Here is a 16,198-nt window from a genome sequence, read left to right on the forward strand (position 1 = left end):
GAAACAACAAATCACACCTCAATTCGAAATCATTGAACTTTGAAACTTCAACTTCCACAACCGATGCCGAAAGCTATCAAATCACGTCTCATTGACCTCAAATTTTTGCACACAAGTAACATTTGACATTGCATACCTGCTCCAACTTCTGGAATTGGAATCCCATCTCGATATCAAAAATTTCACTCACGGTCAAACTTTCTAAAATTCCAACTTTCGCCATTTCAAGTCAAATTCTACCACGGACCTCCAAATCACGATCCGGACGCGCTCTGTAGTTCAAAATCACCCAGCGGAGCTAACGGAACCATCAGAAATCCAATCCGAGGTCAAATACTAAAAAGTCAAAATTTGGTCAAACCTTTCAATTTTAAAGCTTCTAGCTGAGAAGCATTCTTCCAATATCAATCCCGAATAACCTAAAAATCCAACCGATGATTTACATAAGTCATAATACATCATACAGAGCTACTCATGCCCTCGACAACCGAGCGAAGTGCAAATGCTCAAAACGACCGGTCGGGTCATTACAAGTTTCAATTTAAATACATGGTCATACACAATTTACCAATTATATACAAATAAGTTTTAAATGAGTAATCCTTTATATTAGGAATTTAATAAGGAATATCAGTTATTTCCTACGTATATACATGTCCTCTCTCTCTCTCTCTCTCTCTCTCTCTCTCTCTCTCTCTCTCTCTCTCTCTCTCTCTCTCTCTCTCTCTCTCTCTCTCTCTCTCTCTCTCTCTCTCTCTCTCTCTCTCTCTCTCTCTCTCTCTCTCTCTCTCTCTCTCTCTCTCTCTCTCTCTCTCTCTCTCTCTCTCTCTCTCTCTCTCTCTCTCTCTCTCTCTCTCTCTCTCTCTCTCTCTCTCTCTCTCTCTCTCTCTCTCTCTCTCTCTCTCTCTCTCTCTCTCTCTCTCTCTCTCTCTCTCTCTCTCTCTCTCTCTCTCTCTCTCTCTCTCTCTCTCTCTCTCTCTCTTTCTACTATTTCCAGTGTACCCATCGTCTAGCTTTCTTTACAGTAGTGTGATCTCAATAAAAGAATATGATTTTTTGCAGTGGAACTTTCACACTTAATTGGTTATTATAAAACTTAGAGTTCACAAGAAAGATTGCAACACAAAAGTACGGACTACAAACACTGAAAAGAATTACTAAATTCAAGACGAAGATATTGTAGTAATTCATCAATGGATTTCTTTGTGTATAGAGTTTCCACCATTAACAACCATTAAAAAGCTTTGAAGCTTTAAAATTGAATAATAATAATAATAATAATAATAATAATAATAATAATAATAATAATAATAATAATAATAAGAAGAAGAAGAAGAAGAAGAAGAAGAAGAAGAAGAAGAAGAAGAAGAAGACGACATGACATACAATATACTTATGAAATTGTAGTAAAGTTGTAGTAAATTGTAGATAAATTGTATTCTGTTGTCATTATATATATATATATTTTATTTGAATGTTGTTTGAAAGTTGAAAAATAGTTATATTATGTATGAATCATTGCATAAAATTTATACTTAAGTTATCAATACTATCTTTTAACATAAAGTTATTAATATGTATCAAAACTGTATTAAGAGAATAAATTTTGATTGGAATTTTGGAGAAGAAGAAGCACACACCACACACCAAATATATACAAATCGGATACAAAATATATAAGACATATTGTATTAAATTTTTATAATAATTGTATGATATTGTAGTTGTATTTAACTGGGTATAAATAATGTATGCAAGTTGTAGATAAATTATAAATTAGTTATAAATAAGCGTATACTGTATAGTTAGTTGTAACTCAATATTACAAAATCAAATACAATGTGACTAATTCAATATTACATTCCAAGTTGAAATTTACTATAATTTCATTGAGGGTAAATTTTGATTATGTAATTGACCAAATAACTTGTGACTATAATTGTCAAAAAATATCGATAAGTTCAAAATGTCTCTATGCCAACTCTCAGTACTTGTACTGAGTATTGACTTTTTTCTAAGTAATAAGGAGCCCTATTTTTAAGTTGGTTACGTGATAGACCTGCAGGCTTTCAATGCTTATGATGTAGTTATGATTTCCTCCGCGTTACGAAAAGTAATGCATGTTTAAGGAACTCAATTGTGTTAAGTTGATAGCATAATCAGATAAATATTATTCTTTGAAAGACATTTGCTAAAGAAGAATTTGTGATTCTTAATTGTGTGAATATTAGAATTAAATGCCAAGAGGTGTTGTTATGTCAAATATCACCAGTTTCTCAAATTATACATGGGGAGACAACTAGATTTTATCATCATACAACTATTTTTCAACTTTCATATATATATATATATATATATATATATATATATATATATATACACACACACAACATAATATAATTTACCTATAATTTTACTACAACTTTACTACAGTTTCGTAAGTATATTGTATATCATGTCTTCTTCTTCTTCTTCTTCGAGTTTCAATCTGGAATTCAGCCAGAACGAAGTCTAATCTTCACCAAGCACCCTCAAAATTGAGATATAAACTCCAAAAATAATTCTCAATTGTTTGCAACAACACCTAATCCAAACAAATATTGATTATTGAAAATCCAAATTCGAATTCAAAGCTTTATGATAGATTAGTGTTTAAATTTTCAATTCCTCTGACCTGGAGGTTACTTCAATAGGTTGATTGGCAGAAGACAATTCTTAGGCTTACCTTATTTAGGGAGAAAAATGGTGAGAGAGAAAGATGAAGAAAGAAAGAAAAATTTATGAGAGATGCGGCAGTGAGGAAAGAGGAGAGGAGAGAAAAAAGGAAAAGGATGTAACTAAATCCCCTAATTCAAGACACTAATGATGGATTATATATAATTTGTAAGTGATCTTTATTTAGGGTGAGTAATATAAAAAAATAGGATAATTTTGGTAAATAAGTTTCAAATATTGTATAGGAAGGGAAAAAGTCCCACTACAAAACTCATGTACCAGAATTTCAATAAGGGAAAAGTACAGAAATAGTCAATTTAAACTCAAACTTACGAACCTCTAGCCCAATATTAGACACTTACAAAAGTAGCCAAAAATTAGAGATACACGTAAGGAAGGATTCTTCCATTGGAGAATCAAGCTAAAGATCTTCCTTCCTTCCCTGTTTTAAAGGATATCAATTTCACAGAGATCTACATTATGTAATGTAACGACCCGGCCGGTCGTTTTTGGAATTTACAGCCCGATCCCCTATTAACTGTTTTCCCCAAGTTTATTTCTACTATTTTGATTTCCCGGGACGTTCGGTTTTGAGTTCCGGAGAGTTTTGGGATACTTAGTCCTAAATGAGAGCTTAAGTGTTGGAAAGTTGACCGTAGTCGGAACAGTGTTAAGACGGCCTTGGAATGGAAATCTGATGGTTCCATTAGCTCCGTTAGGTGATTTCGGGTTTAGGTGCGTGGTCGGATTGTGTTTTGGAGGTCCGTAGCTAATTTAGGCTTGAAATGCCGAAAGGTCGAATTTTGAAGTTTCCGGTTCGACGGTGAGATTTTGATCCGAAGGTCGGAATGGAATTCCGAGAGTTGCTGCAGTTCTGTTATATCAGTTGGGACGTGTGTGCAAAATTTCAGGTCATTCGCACGAGGTTTGATAGACTTTTTGATCGAAAGAGTATTTTGAGAAAATTGGAGTTCTTAGGCTTGAATCCATGGTTAATTTGAGGTTTCGATGTTGTTTTAGGTATTTTAGGGATTGGCACAAGTTTGGGGAGTGGTATTAGACTTTTTGGTGCCTTTGGTTGAGGTGCCGGGGGCCTCGAGATGATTTCAGATGGTTGGCGTGAAAGTTAGAAAATGTTGCAGCTGCTGTATTTTTGCTGCTTCTGGTATTTTCGCATCTGCGGTTTGGGAACCGCATATGCGGCGCCGCAGGAGCGGCTAAGAAGACCGCAGAAGCGGATTTTTGGTTTTTCCTTCAGGTTCCGCAGATACGGAAGGAATACTGCAGAAACGGCGGCGCATCTGTGGAAGGCCAATTGTAGATGCGATTTCTGGTCATTCAAAGGAAAGTCGCAGATGCGACGTAGTTTCCGCAGAAATAAATTATCATGGCTGCGGGTACGGTTCCCATGACGTAGTTGTGATACATAACTTCCAAATCCGGGTGTACATTTCATGTGACCCGACTTCAATTTCCAATAATGTTAAATAAATTAAACATGTTGTGAACCGCGTGTGCATTTCTTGTAGCGTGGTTTATGATGTGTTTTCAAAAAATAAACAAGTAATTAATGCACAATAGGTTTAAAATGTGTAATTAATCAGATAACTAGGCCAATAATAATAGTTGAGCGATCGTGCTAAAACCACAGAATCCGGGAATGCCTAACACCTTCTCCCGGGTTAACAGAATTCCTTACCCAGATTTCTGTGTTTTGCGGATTGAAAAATAGAGTCATTTTCCTCGATTCGGGATTTTAAACCGGTGACTTGGGAAACTATAAATTATCCCAAGTGGCGACTCTGAATTTGATATAAATAATCCCGTTTCGATTGTCACTTAAATTGGAAAAACTCCCCTATACCCCTTTCGGGGTAGAAAAAGGAGGTGTGACAGCTCTAGCGACTCTGCTGGGGATCTAGAACCTAGAATATCTTCAGGGTTCAAGAATTCGAGCTTAGAATAACTGTTATAGTTGGCTTTATTTATTATCTGATTTTTTATATGTTTGAGCCTAATGTGCTAAATGCCGCTTTTTACCGCATTAATATTATTTGAACTGTATATAAATTGTTACGAAACCCTCTCCTCTCCGAGTCTTCTAAATCATCTGAGAAGTGTGCACTTCGTGTGACTTCTTTTCTGTTAGAGTCGTATCCCAATTTTAGGACGAGGTTCGGACAAGTTGCAAAGCCGGTGAAGCTTCTGTATTCTCGGTATGTTGCCCCCCTCGGCTCGAGTTGTCCGCTCGGGTAGGCCAGGTCTAGAAGTATACCCCAGGTTTAAACCTAGAATAACATAACCTCATGCCGGATCCCTAGTAGGAACGCTTGTTTGCATCACGTGCATTTGACTTAGGGGACTCAACACAGGGGTTGGGTCCGTCTAGAACAGGTGTACCCGAAATAAAAGACCATCCTGATGCATTCTGCGTGCTACTTGTACATTTATTTGATTCGGATTGCATGTTGACTGGTTTCTAGAATAGGCAAGAAAAATTGAGAAAAATCAAATCGAGATAGGAGAGAGGAAATTACCCGCCGTTGAAAAACCTGGTGTCCAAAACATCCCGAAACTCTGCCGAATTTTTTTTTTTGAAAAAATAAAACAAAAGAACAAAAAAAAAGCAAAAAGAAAGGGGGGAAAAAGTTATTTCAAAGTGTTTATATTTTTCTGTTGCGTCAAATCTGACCGAACTACGCGGGTTTGATTCTCACCGGATGTGGTATACGTAGGCAACCCTCATCGGGTCCAGCTGCGCTTTTGCAAAAATAATATTACCAAAAAAAAACATGAAATGTTGTCTTTTTTTGTCACAAATAAAGTTAGGCGATGCCGTTTTTGTCTAAATAGCCAGAAATGTCCCGACAGGGCGCCGAAAGGCTGTTTTCGCAAGAATAGCCACCTATGGTTTTTTTTCAAAATTTTGGCCAATTAGCGGACACAACCCTAAAATCTTCCTTCTTGAAGTGCTGAAGGGCCGTATTTGCAAAAGTTGTTTCGTTTTGAGCAAGTTGTTTGAGTCGCAATTTTGCAAAAAATAATAACCTTCTTTTTGGGTCAAAATAAATCATGTTTTTTAACCGATCACTTTAAATAAATGTGCAGGATGAGCACTAGTGAAAATGAACCTTTCAAAGTTGTAGAGAAAATCCCGATAGGACTCCATATGTGGTGGAATGATATGGGGGAAGTCAGCAGGGGTGATGCGATAAAGGTTTTAGGTGGGCTCACCGGTTTGTTGAAAATTAAACCAAGGATTGATATAATTGAAGCATTGATACCGTTTTGGGACCCAACCCACAATGTATTCCACTTCTCTGATTTTGAGTTGACCTCTACACTTGAGGAGATAGCAGACTATGCTAGTGTTAACGGAAATCTCAGGTGCCGATATCTAGTGGCACCAAGAGCTGTAACCCCTCACAAGTTTTTGGACCTCCTGAGTATTAGCCGAGAAGTCAAAGATGGGAACTTGGCTGAAGGATTCTCCATATTCCACTTCCTATACCGCCTTTACCGGGACCCCCACGGTTTTGAGGCTCTGGATACCGGATTAAGTCATCGTGGGAATAAAGGCAAATGGGAGGCACGCCGAGGATTGACCTTCATTGTGGCACTCTTAGGCACTTTAATCTGCCCAAGGAGTGATGGACACATAGAGTTGGGGCTCGCAGGAGTAGCTGACTTTATGATCAAAAGGGCCGATGGCACTGTTGTACCAATGCTCCTAGCAGAAATTTATCGAGCACTAACTATTTGTCGAGCAGGCGGAAATTTTTTTGAGGGTTGCAACATGCTTTTACAACTCTGGATGGAAGAACACCTTTGCCATCGTCCGGGGTACATGAACTATGGTCTGACTGGTCATAGCTGCATTGAAGAACACGAAAACCGGGTGGATGGTCATGAGTTTCCAGAGGGTACAGAGGCATGGTTCGCACATTTGAGTTCTTTGACTACAAGCAAAATTGAGTGGACATTCGGTTGGCTCCCGGTCAACGAAGTTATCTATATGTCGGTCGGGGTGTGCTTTCTTTTATTAATAGGTCTTCGGAGTATTCAACCGTATGCTCCACACAGGGTTCTACGCCAACTGGGCAGGTACCAAACTATCCCTCATGATGAAGATTTGAGTCAACAAGTCATTGAACTAGGTCCAAAAGCTGCATTCCCGGAAGAAAAAGTTCGCCAAATTTGGCATCGGTGTAGGTTCCTGGAGCCACAGACTCGAGTACGGGATTTGTCCAAGGGTGAGGTAGAGCCTAGTTACACGGTTTGGTATGCTAAAAGGGTTCAAGCCCATTGAGATCTTGAACGGCCCGCCAAAAGGCCCCACGTACAACAGTTCACTGATGGATCACAGGAACAATGGGATTGCTTAGCAAAGGAGAAAAGCTACAGGGTTACGATAAGAAAATTAGAGGGGCAAATCAGAGATCTTAAATTTGATAATAGTGTGCAAGCCGCTGCGGATGAAGGTGAGAAGAAGAAGTTGGCCCGAGAAGAAGAAGCCCTCCGAGCCCAGATTCAAAGGATGAAGATAGCTGCTGAAAACCCGGTCAGGAGCGCAACAGATGAAAAACTTATAAACAGTCTTCGGTGGAAAGTGTGCGATTATGGGGCCGATTTGGAAGAAGCCGAAAAGGAATTGGCAAAAGCCCGGGCAAAATTTACAAAGAATGCAGAAGGATGGGCAGGGTTTGTTCAGAAATTAAAAGGGAATATTGATAGAGAGGTCGCAAATCTAAAGAAGAAGCTAACTACCCTCGAGAATGGAATGGCTAAACAGGCAAAGAACTTCAAGGCAGAGAGGGAACATTGTTATGCATTGATGTCTCGACTGGAAGAGGACATGCAACAGTTGCAGGAGCAAAGTCATAATGACACCCAAGTTCTGGAAGCTAGATCTCAACAAATTGGACGCCTACTCCATGAGAAAGGCATCATTAGAGAAAGGATTAGGGGAATTGCTTACTATATTGTGATGAAGTGCAATGAGTGCGAGGATATGACTAGATCCACTTTCTTCTCCGCAGTGATGACTTATGTTCTCCAGATAATGGACGACCTGGATCGCCTCCAAGGAGATCTTGCACATAGGCCCGTGGCGAGACCGACTGATGTACTGCGGGCCCCTAGAGTAGTAGTGGAGGCACTTATGTATTCTTGATTTTATTTTTTGAGTCTGTATTGCAGTTTCTTTCAGAGTCTGTTAGTCCGCTTTCGAGTCTGTATTGCAGTTTCTTCTAGAGTCGGTTAGTCCCCTTTTGAGTCTGTATGGCAGTTCCTTTTAGAGTCTGTCGGTTTTTTTTTATGTTTAAGTCTGTAGGACGGAGTCGTTGTAATAGAGGAAAAATCAGAATGTTTTTATGAAAATTTGAAAACCCCAAAAAAAATATGTCTTTCTTTTATTTTGCATTTATCACTGAACTACGTAATGATCTGATTCATGCGGCGTCATGATACGTAGGCAATCCCCATAGGATTCGATCATAGAAGAAAATCAAAAGAGAAAAGAAACTGAGTGAAAAGAAAGAGTGGCAAAACAAGAAACAAGAGATAAATGCAAAATAAGAGGGGTGCAATGAGAACCAAGTAAGAGAACTGATAGTGACTAAAAAAGGCAGGAATGAAAAGAAAAAAGAAAGCCCAAATCTGAAAAGTTCCTTAAAACCGGGATGAAGCATGCAACCATTCAAAGACACAATAGAAACATTTCCCTGTTTAGGTGCATTGCATTCCCAACGTGCGGTTGCCTATCTGTTAAGTTCTTAATCGCTAACAAGTTTGCTTGTTGTCATCAAGTATAGGAAGGTGGTTAGTTTGTTTGGCATTCTGGCAAGTCACCCGTATAATACCAGATCTAAGCACAAGGCGAACATGGCTGGCAAAGAATTGGACTCGAGTGTTATTGACCCGCCAAGGGAGGTAGAGGAGTTTGAGCCCGGTTTGAAAGAAGAGTTACATAAGCTGAAACACCAGATGTGAGATGTACCAGGCATGGATGAAAGGGCATCCTCCACCATCATACCCCGCCAACCCTGCTTTCGTCCCACCACTAGCTCAATCTCAAGAATCCCCCGTTATTGATCTATCCCCACAACATGCCTCAAGCTTCAACCCTTATCACCACTATCCGGGCTCTTCTTCCCGAACTGTCCAAGCTCCAGTAGCTAAATCAACTGCATACCCTCCTCCACCGGCTACCCCTGTCTTCGTAACACCTCCACCAGCTACCCTCCACCGATCTTCCAGTAAGCCGACACTCCAAGCCCAAGATAACCAGTACTACGCCCCGGAGCCCACCTTCAAAGCCCCAGATCACTACTCCTACACTCCTCATTTTGACCTTCCCATCGAGACTGAGAAACCACCCAAAAACCCGGAACAAGAGGAGATATTTAGGAAGGTGAGAAGTCTAGAACAATCGCTCAGAAATATGCAGGGGTTGGGAGGCCAAGTGAGTGTAGCCTACAATGATCTGTGTTTGTTTCCTGACGTCCAACTACTTGTTGGGTTCAAAATGCCCAAATTTGACTTGTATGATGGGCACGGAGATCCCGTGGCCCACTTATGGAGATTTTGCAACAAGATGAGAGGAGCCGGCGGGAAAGATGAACTGTTAATGGCATATTTTTGCCAGAGTCTGAGTGGCGCGGCATTGGAATGGTACACTCGTCAGGATCACAGCAGATCGTATACCTGGGATGATTTGGCCCAAGCATTCGCCCAACATTTCCAATACAACATAGAAATTGTTCCAGATCGTTTGTCTTTGACTAAGATAGAGAAAAAGCCTAGTGAGAGTTTCAGGGAATACGATTTCTATTGGAGGGAAACGGCAGCATGAGTCAACCCTCCAATGGAGGAAAGTGAAACGGAAGAGTACTTTCTTCAGGCTTTGGAGCCTACTTACTTTGGTCATCTGATCTCGACCATAGGTAAGTCTTTCAACGAAGTAGTGAAGATGGGAGGTATGGTAGAAGAAGGGCTCAAATCGAGCAAGATCATGAGCTACTCAGCTATCAAAGCAACTACCCAAGCAATTCAGAATGGTATTGGAGGAGTAATAGGAAAGAAGAAGAAAGAAGATGTTGCAATGTTCATCTCAGGATCGTGGCATGGTCCGAGGGGTACACCAAACCATTACACCCAGCCTCGACCCCATCCTCAAACCTACACCCAAACCCCATATAATCTACCTCAACATTACTCTCCATCGCCAGACCTTTAGCATTATGTCAAGCCCCTTCAATACCATGTCCACCATGCCCAGTCATACGCTCAACCTCCTTCTTACCCACAATGGCGTGACCCAGCTCCACAGAATACCTACCAACTCTACAAAGCCCTTACTCCCCTCCACAAACATACCAAAACCCTACTGGTCCAAGCTTTCGATCCAAGCCAGAGTATAGAAATGAAAGGCTGCAGTGGAAGAAAACTTTCACCCCGCTTGGGGAATCTTATGCCAGTCTATTCCAGAGGTTGAGGCAGTTAGATGTGCTGAGACCAATCGAGTCAAAATTACCAAACCCTCCTCCAAAGAATCTGGATTACTCCCTGAGCTGTGCATATTGTTTTGGTGCTCCGTGGCACGACACGGAAAAGTGTTGGCATTTGAAAAGCGCCATCCACGAGCTCATCGACACAAATCAGATTGTAGTCCAAACTCCCGAAGCACCCAACATCAATCAGAACCCATTGCCAGCCCATGCTGAAACGCACATGATTGAGATAGTGCACAAGGATGGGGAGCCCAAGAAGCCTTCACAATCCATCATGATGATCCGGTCTAGTGAGGGTAAGTCAGTCAAGGACCCGGTTGTCACAAAAACAACCTCTTCGATAGTTGAAGGATCGGCAGACAAGTTGAGTATGCCAAATGATAAGCCATCTGTGGTAGTTGAAAAGAGGTCCCCAGGTGATGTTGAAGAAAAGCAAGAAAAGCCAAAGGTGATCGTGTCGAGGGTAGCAAGTAAGCCTGTCATAATTATGAAAGGGGCCCGCGCGACCCCTATCATTATCAAACCTGTGACCCAGCTGCCAATAGCTAACACGAAGGCTGTCCCATGGAACTATGAGCGGGTGATAGTGACCTATAATGGGAAAGTGAAAGAGGAAGTTAACGAGGCCCAGGGATTAACTCGTTCGGGGAGATGCTTTGCCCCGGAAGAGTTAAGGAAAGCTGAGCCACTCAAAGATAATCCCATTCTAGTGAAAAAGCCAGTCACCGAAGAGGAGGCGGAAGAGTTCTTGAGGAAAATTAAAGTACAGGATTACTCCATCGTAGAACAGTTGAGGAAGACACCCGCTCAGATTTCTCTTCTATCATTGTTGATACATTCGGATGAGTACCGCCGGGCCCTCATGAAGATCCTGAATGAAGCCTATGTCCCTGACAAGATTACAGTGAACCATTTGGAGAAGATTGCCAACAAGATATTCGAGACAAACAGAATCACCTTCTCAGACGATGAGTTGCCTTTGGAAGGTACGGAACATAATCGAGCTCTCTATCTCACAGTGAAATGCGAAGATTTTGTGGTCACACGGGTGCTAGTTGACAATGGTTCCAGTGCAAACATTTGCCCGCTTTCCACTCTGCACAAGTTGTACATTGATACTGAAAGGATCCACAAGAACAGTATATGTGTCTGAGGTTTCGATGGAGGGGAAAAAGATTATATTGGCGATATAGTGCTCGAACTGACAATAGGACCAGTTGAATTTACCATGGAATTCTAGGTACTAGATGTGGCCGTTTCTTACAATCTACTATTGGGCAGGCCCTGGATACATGTTGCCAAAGCAGTCCCTTCTACCCTGCACCAGATGGTGAAGTTCAAGTGGGACAGACAGGAGATCGTCGTGCATGGTGATGAGAGCCTGGGTGCTTACAATGATACCTCCATCCCATTTATTGAGGCCGAAGATGATAAGGGGCCTTGGGTCTACCAAGTTTCTGAAACAGTGCCAGTTGAGACGGTTCCAGAAGGCGAATGTATTCCAGGTCCAAAGTTAGCCTCCGCATCTGTCATGGTGGCTCTGAAATGCTGAAGAATGGTTTTGTATCGGGCAAAGGTCTGGGCGCATCTTTACAAGGTATCGCGCAGCCAGTGTCTCTACCTGAAAATTTGGGTACGTTTGGTCTAGGAGTCAGGCCCACAAGGGAAGATGTGAAAAAGGCTAAAAGGTCGAAAAAGAGGGCATGGGCACTCCCGAATCCTATCCCGCGCCTCTCCAAGTCCTTTGTAAAACCAGGGATCGTGAAGCGCCCAGTGTCAGCAGTCCTAAATCCTGTGGTTGATGTTGATGAAGAATTAATTGAAAGGTTCCAGAGGTTTTGATGAGGTGAACATGGTGGAAATTGGAGAAGGATCCAGCAAAGCGGATGTGCAGTTCGTCGGGCCGAAAGTGAAGCTTAACAATTGGAAGGCTACTCCTCTCCCTACTCGGAAGGAGTTTTGGTAGTTTGTTTGTTTCCCTTTCTATCCGGGTTATTCCAGGGTTGTAATCTAGATTTTTTTTATTTTTCGTCTGTTTTGATGAACAAACCCTTCTATCCTTTATTTTGAATGAAATGCAATTTCCCTTTTCCATTACTCCTGACAGTGCGTTTTTGTCTTTCTTTGTACAGTTCTTTTTTTGCTGGTTTTAATGATATGACATGCATGAGGAATCTTCGGCCAAGTCTTAAAAGCCAATCTAATTCTGAAATAATAATCCAAGAAATAGAGTGTGATGATGAAACAGAATATGATGAAGAAGCGGCATTTGAGAAAATTAGTAAAGAACTAAATCATTTTGAAGAGAAACCCAAGCCTAATTTGAATGAAACTGAAGCAATCAATTTAGGGGATCCAGATAATATCAGGGAAACCAATATAAGTGTACACTTGGAACCACAAATCAAGGAAGAAATAATCAAAGCACTATTTGAATATAAAGATATTTTTGCTTGGTCATATGATGACATGCCGGGTTTGAATACCGACTTGATAGTTCACAAATTGCCAACTGATCCAGCTTTCCCTCCCGTCAAGCAGAAGTTAAGGAAGTTCAAAAATGACATGAGTGTGAAGATCAAAGAGGAAGTCACAAAGCAGCTTGATGAAAAGGTCATTCGAGTCACGCGGTATCCCACTTGGTTAGCTAATGTTGTGCCGGTGCCAAAGAAAGATGGTAAGACCAGAGTGTGTGTTGATTACTGTGATCTCAACAAAGCAAGTCCGAAGGATAACTTCCCATTGCCCAATATCCATATTTTGATTGATAACTGTGCCAAGCATGAGATTGGGTCTTTTGTGGATTGCTATGCGGGATATCATCAGATCTTAATGGATGAGGAAGATGCGGAAAAGACGGCATTCATCACGCCGTGGGGAACATATTGCTACCGGGTCATTCCATTTGGTTTGAAAAATGCTGGGGCAACTTACATGAGGGCAATGACCACCATACTCCATGACATGATACATAAGGAGATTGAGGTCTACGTAGATGATGTGATCATAAAGTCCAGGAAGCAGTCCGACCACGTCGGAGACTTGAGAAAGTTTTTCCAGAGGCTCCGCAGGTACAATCTTAAGCTCAACCCCGCGAAGTGTGCATTTGGTGTTTCGTCTGGGAAACTGTTGGGGTTCATAGTCAGTCGGCGAGGCATTGAGTTGAATCCGTCAAAGATCAGAGCTATCCAAGAATTGCCACCCCCAAGGAATAAGACTGAGGTGATGAGTTTGCTCGGGCGTTTAAACTATATCAGCAGGTTTATTGCTCAACTCACGACAACTTGTGAGCCCATCTTTAAGTTGCTGAAGAAGGATGATGCGGTAAAATGGACTGATGAGTGCCAGGAGGCATTTGATAAGATCAAGGGGTACTTGTCAAACCCACCTGTGTTGGTCCCGCTGGAACCCGGGAGACATTTAATTCTCTATCTTATAGTCCTGGATAATTCATTCGGTTGTGTGTTGGGTCAACATGACATCACTGGCTGGAAGGAGCAAGCCATCTATTATCTCAGCAAGAAGTTTACATCCTATGAGGTTAAGTATACTCCCCTTGAAAGGACTTACCTTATTTCTCGCCTGGATCAGGTTAAGTATACTCCCCTTGAAAGGACTTACCTTATTTCTCGCCTGGATCCTCTAAAGTATATCTTTCAGAAGCCTATGCCCACAGGAAGACTTGCAAAGTGGCAGATTTTTCTCACATAGTTTGACATCATCTATGTGACTCGAACCGTGATGAAAGCCCAGCATTGGCTGACCATTTGGCCGAGAACCTGGTGGATGAAGAGTATGAGCCATTGAGGACTTATTTCCTGATGAAAAGGTGATGCATATTAAAGAGGTGGAGCAGGATGAAAAGCCAGGTTGGAAACTTTTCTTTGATGGAGCCGCTAACATGAAAGGTGTCGGATAGGGGTTGTGCTCATTTCTAAAACAGGGCATCACTACCCTGTTACGGCCAAGCTCCATTTTTATTGTACCAACAACATGGCTGAGTACGAGGCATGCATTCTGGGTTTGAGGTTAGCTGTAGATATGGGAGTCCAGGAAGTCTTAGTTTTGGGATATTCGGATCTGTTGGTAGACCAAATTCAAGGAGAATGGGAGACTCGAGATTTAAAGCTCATACCGTATCGACAATGTTTGCATGATCTTTGTCAACGATTCAGATCAGTAAAATTCAGGCATATTCCGAGGATCCATAATGAGGTTGCCGATGCCTTGGCTACCTTGGCATCAATGTTACACCATCCGGACAAAGCATATGTTGACCCTCTGCATATTCAAGTTCGTGATCAGCATGCCTACTGTAATGTGGTTGAGGAAGAACTTGATGGTGAACCATGGTTCCATGATATCAGGGAATACATCAAGATGGGGGTGTATCCGGTACAGGCACAGGTGATCAAAAGAGAACAATTCGACGTTTGGCTAGTGGATTTTTCTTGAGCGGGGGAATTTTGTACAAAAGAACTCCAGATCTTGGACTGCTGAGGTGCATAGATGCTAAACAAGCCACGACTATCATGACCGAAGTGCATTCCGGAGTTTTCGGTCCACATATGAGTGGTTATGTTCTGGCAAAGAAAATTCTTCGAGCAGGGTATTATTGGCTCACCATGGAACGAGATTGCATCAGCTTTGTGCGCAAGTGTCATCAATGCCAGGTACACGGTGATTTGATTCATTCTCCGCCGTCTGAGTTGCATACAACATCCGCACCTTGGCCTTTTGTCGCTTGGGGCATGGATCTCATTGGACCAATTGAGCCAGCAGCATCAAATAGGCACAAGTTCAATCTGGTGGCCATCGATTATTTCACTAAGTGGGTTGAAGCTATGACTTTCAAATCTGTAACCAAGAAAGCAGTGGTTGATTTTGTTCACTCAAACCTCATTTGCCGGTTCGGAATTCCCAAGGTAATCATCACGGACAATGGTGCTAATCTTAACAGCCATTTGATGAAAGAAGTATGTCAACAGTTCAAGATTACGCATCGAAATTCCACTCCGTATCGCCCCAAGGCGAACGGAGCTGTTGAGGCGGCTAACAAGAACATAAAGAAGATACTTCGAAAGATGGTGCAAGGTTCTAGGCAATGGCATGAAAAATTGCCTTTTGCTTTGCTAGGTTACCGCACTTCTGTTCGCACTTCAGTAGGTGCAACTCCTTATTTGTTGGTATATGGTACTGAAGCAGTTATACCTGCGGAGGTCGAAATTCCATCTCTTCGAATTGCTGCTGAAGCTGAAATTGATGATGATGAATGGGTCAAAACCCAATTGGAGCAGTTAAGTCTGATTGATGAGAAAAGACTGGCGGCAGTGTGTCATGGCCAATTGTACCAGAAGAGAATGGCAAGAGCATACAACAAGAAGGTGCGTCTCCGGAAATTTGAAGTGGGTCAGCAAGTATTGAAACGCATCCTTCCACATCAGGTTGAAGCTAAAGGCAAGTTTGCCCCAAATTGGCAGGGGCCGCATTATAACAAGAGTCATGTCCAATGGTGCTTTGTATTTAACAGATATAGAAGGCAAATGTGTAGATATGGCTATCAGTTCTGACGCAGTCAAAACATATTATGTACGATTTCTTTGGTTTGTCTAATTGTGCCGTTTTGTACTTGGCATGTTTTGAAGATTGGAATGACGAAGGCATTTTTTTCTGCTATCTAAACACTTTATCCTCTGTTACCCCTTTTTGAGCCTTATTTATTTTCTTTCATACCCCTCTTTTGGAATCGGAAGCAGAGTTTAGAAATACAGATACAAAAAATATAAATAAAGAAGACAAAAGAGGAAAAAGAGAAGAGAAAAATAGAAAGAGAAAATGAAAAAAAGGAAAAGAAAGAAAAGAAAAAGAAAAAAAAGAGAAAAGAAAAGGAAAAAGAAAAGAAAAAAAGAGAAAAGTAACAAAAGCAAAGCAATTCCTATGTCATGAATTACGTTCAACCTGATTCCTTTTAA

This window comes from Nicotiana attenuata, chromosome 6 (genome assembly GCF_001879085.1).
Source record: "Nicotiana attenuata strain UT chromosome 6, NIATTr2, whole genome shotgun sequence".
Lineage (NCBI taxonomy): Eukaryota > Viridiplantae > Streptophyta > Magnoliopsida > Solanales > Solanaceae > Nicotiana > Nicotiana attenuata.